At 41.3% G+C, this 3,759-nt stretch overlaps 1 pseudogene; it reads right to left on the reverse strand.

Annotated features, from left to right (window-relative positions):
- On the reverse strand, positions 1–2,064 carry LOC133309844 (exocyst complex component EXO70H1-like; annotated as a pseudogene).
- Between the last annotated feature and the right edge of the window lie 1,695 nt (positions 2,065–3,759).

Genomic DNA, 3,759 nt, shown 5'->3' on the forward strand with positions numbered 1-3,759 from the left:
TCTTTATTGTCAAAACTCCGTATACTTTGTATTCGAACCGGGAAAAATAGCGGCCAAAAAAGTCGCCGTTCAAACTGCGCACTCAACTCCACCGCCGGTGAGGAGATGCAGTTAACGACGACGACGACGAGGACACACCCCTCCAAGTAAGAAGAGGTTAGTCAGGTAATTCTCAACATCTTCAGGGGTAAACGTGATATACTCCGTCACACTCATGTTCCTCACCGATCCAACCGTAACAAGCTGCGTATTATACAACTCACGATATCCCGGCACTATATTTCTCGCGATCGAACTCTTTATTTCGTCTCGCAGTTCCCGGTCAGCCACGACAAACGAGTTCTGTTTCCGATAAGCGTCCTCGAATCTGGAGTTGAAATCCTCGAACACCGCTCTTGCCTCCTCCGCCGACATCGCAACCGTTGAATTTTCCGGCAACGAAGAAACCACTTTTCCCCAAGCTACCCTCTCGTAGTTCGCAACGAACCATCTCACCTTGGCTTCATGCTTCGCCACCCAATCGTCGCCCAGCACACACTGCAGGTTCGAGGTGCGGACTCTGGTGACAACGAACCGGAGATTGTTCGCAAGAAACAGGTAAGACAGCGAAACGTCCTTGCAATGCTTTGCTTTGCCATCTAGCTTGCATAGGACGACGAGAATCAGCCACGCTACACGAGCCGTCAACGCCGACGTCGCCGTCGAGTCGTCGGATTCTGGACTGATTAAGTCAGATTCCGGCAGCGATGATAACTTTGGCGGCGGAGGCCAGTCCGCACGCAAAAACATCTCAGAGAGCGCGTTACTGTAGTCGGCGAGGATTGAGAGGTAATTCATCGACTGAGTTGTGAGTGAGTGCACGCCGCCACCGTCGCTTACGGGCGATTTGGAAGAGTCCTTCTGGATTGTGGACTCGAATTCCGAGAGCATTGTTTGAACGGAGTCGATGAGTCGTTGAAGCGATGCAAGGACTTGAGATCGAATGGCAGAGGTGGAATCGGAGGAGAAGATAGATTCGATCTCCGGCCACAGTGCGCATATCACAGCGTACATATCGAGCACGCGGAACATCTTCTCCGGTGGCGATTTCTTAGTTTTGGCGACGAGTTCAGGGAATCCGAACAGAAGAGTGGCGCCATCCCTGGAAATCTCTGCGAAGCAAGCTTCTCTTATGGATTCTGAAAACGCGAAGACGTGGTCGCAGAGGATTTTCTCTCCGTTGAAGAGCGTCTTCACCGAAATCCTAACCGCCTCCAACCAACTGTTGACCTTCAACTCAAGGACTTCCCAATCCATCTTGTTAACGCGCGTTGAGCTCAGTTTCTCTACGTTGAGGCGATAAATGCCTTCGTCGATGATTGATTTTCGGATGACGTTATAAACGCTGATGCATTCTTTTGCATAACCGCAAGAGGCCATGCAGTCGGCGATGGATCTGAGATCCGCCATGGCAATGGACGAAGCCTGTTCGACTTCGGAGATTGAATCTGCAGCAGCGCGGACGTCATCTTCCGCCGTTAAGTCGTCATCGTAATCGGAGGTGCTGGAATGGACGGAAGTGCGAGAGGATCTAACGGAAACGGATTCGGGGTCAAGGTGGGCCCGGTTCATGGATAAGATCTGGTAGAACTCTTTCTTGAGCCTCTTCATGGCCATTTGCATTAGGTTGTTGGCGAGAATGAGTTTTTCAGAGAAAGGATCGTGGGAGAGCAAGGAATACATGGCCTTGTGAAGCTGGTTAACGCACTTAATGTAGTGCATAGCTTCAGTTTTGTCCTCGTAGAAGAGAGAGGTGACTTTAGCGTACGCTGAACTCTCTGGGTTCCATTTCCGTATCAGTGCCTCTGCTTCATCGATTACGCTAGAATCGGTAAAGCTCAACCGCGGAGGTGTTTGGCTTGAGGTTGAGGGTGCATGGGAAGAGGATGGAGAATGGTTGGAAATGGAGAACGACGGCTTCTTGGGATTAAAGAAGAGTCTTTTCATTTTTGCAGAGGCCAATTGAGTTTTTGGTTGTTTGCTGCCAAGTGAAAAGTTTCTGTTTGGAAGATTGGAACTGGACATGGACTATATATAGACGACGGAGGATAGCAAACGACGCCGTTGCTTGCTCTGTGTGGATTGACTTTTAATGATGATGTTACCCCTCTCACTGTCTCACAAGCCGACTTACGGGACTGTTGCAAAAAGGAACTGACCTTTTCCTTACCTTTTTGTCACGGACTTGGTAATGGTATACGTTACGCGTGGGTCTCACGGTTCACATTCCTTGGAAGAGCCTTTGATGTTGATCAGTTCAATAAGCCAAATTCAAGGAAAGATAAAGAATGACCACGAAAATTGTTTTTTACGCCCCACGCAAAATGAGAAAAATCAAATTAAGAAAAGACAATTTATGGTGACATAATGCCAATGTTATGTTATTTGAGTTGAATATAATAATGTGTGTGTGAAGACTGAAGAGGATATAAATATTATTTTAATAATTAGCGGGCAGTAAACAAGGTTTACAATCTGTATTGACACTTCAAAAATTCCTGACATGTTGTGTTTGACATTTTCTGACGTTTTTTGATATTTTAATACTCGTTGCAAAAACTCAAAAAAAATTAAAAAGTTAGGTTGTGTTGCATTTTGAGTTTCAACTAGTAGATTCGTTAGATTACGAATATTATTTTATTGAGTTTAATATAAATATTTGAGATATCTTATATTTTTTCACAAAAATGATAGGTATTATACGTTTAGCTTTATTTTTTGTTAAATTATTGATTATTAGATATAATATACACTACATAAATTAAAAATATTATACAAGGGGCATGTTATATTTATAAACTTTTTTATTTACAAACTACACTAAGTATCGGTCATGTTTTAATCATGCAGTGTACGACCGGTCGTACTTAGTGTAATTTACAAAAAAAAAGTTTGTAAATGGATCTTATTCCATTATATAATATCAAAACGTATTATAACGTGTCAAAATTTAACATTTTTAAGAATTAATGCGTCGAAATGTCGTGTCATATCCAATGTTCGTATCGGTGTCGGTGCAACATAATTTACAACAATAAGCAACAACAGAAATTTAATTGAATTATTTAGAAATTTCAAAAACGAGGTTATGTGTGCAGATTTTTTATCGTAATGATGTAAATTGTAAATGTAGTAACGGCGTTTATAAAAACTGACCAATATGTTTTGCTACAGTACACAGTTTCTCCGGCGCCTTTCATAACCCGAAGTTAAACAAAAACGTAAGCATACATATCATATCAGAAAAACGTGAGATTAGTCTTCATAGAAAGCCATGCATGCGTGCTGAGTGACGACTGTACTCGCATTTCATTTCACTTTCTTTTTTAGTAATTATTATGCTGGCCACTATACTTGAATCACGTAATCGACTTTAGTCTAAATTATAAACTAATAAAACTCGTCGTGACGAAATATGTTTACTCTGTTTCCGTTGATCGGTGTAAACCTCTAAGCTTAAGGTTTTGTTTGCATATCAAATGTAATTATGGAAAATCAAGAACCAAAGTGAACGCAAAAGTCAGTATTAAATATTAATTGATTGAAACTTAAATTATTAATTTTTATAAATAATTACCTACTCTATTTTTAGGATAAACCATATAAGCTTAACACCTTTTTCTATCCAAATTTTTTCTGTAAGATACAAGATTTCTTAACATCTTTTGATCATAAGTATAAGATTAATATCTACTTAATTAATTGGGCGTCAACTTAACT

The sequence above is a fragment of the Gastrolobium bilobum genome, unplaced genomic scaffold (genome assembly GCF_033153095.1).
Source record: "Gastrolobium bilobum isolate Gb01-03AN ecotype WA unplaced genomic scaffold, APGP_CSIRO_Gbil_v1 utg850, whole genome shotgun sequence".
Lineage (NCBI taxonomy): Eukaryota > Viridiplantae > Streptophyta > Magnoliopsida > Fabales > Fabaceae > Gastrolobium > Gastrolobium bilobum.